Raw genomic sequence first — 276 nt, forward strand, 5'->3', positions numbered from 1 at the left:
TTGAACTGGGATGCCAGTTGTACTGGTAGTCCACTTGGCTCCAGGGATGCATATGTCCTCCAGAACCTTGTCCAGCCCTTTGTTGACCCTCATCATTCTCCTATTAAAGGAGTCTGGGTCATCTTTCAGTTGAGGAATCTTGAATATCTCCCTGATCCTGTCAGAATTGGTATGAATGATTTTTCCTCTGACCAATGTCTTATGGTCAAAGATAGCAGCTCCAATGATTCTTTGCCTTTCTGTCTGCCATAGATTAGCATAGAATTCCTGAACCAT

Source organism: Arachis duranensis, unplaced genomic scaffold (genome assembly GCF_000817695.3).
Source record: "Arachis duranensis cultivar V14167 unplaced genomic scaffold, aradu.V14167.gnm2.J7QH unplaced_Scaffold_209547, whole genome shotgun sequence".
NCBI lineage: Eukaryota > Viridiplantae > Streptophyta > Magnoliopsida > Fabales > Fabaceae > Arachis > Arachis duranensis.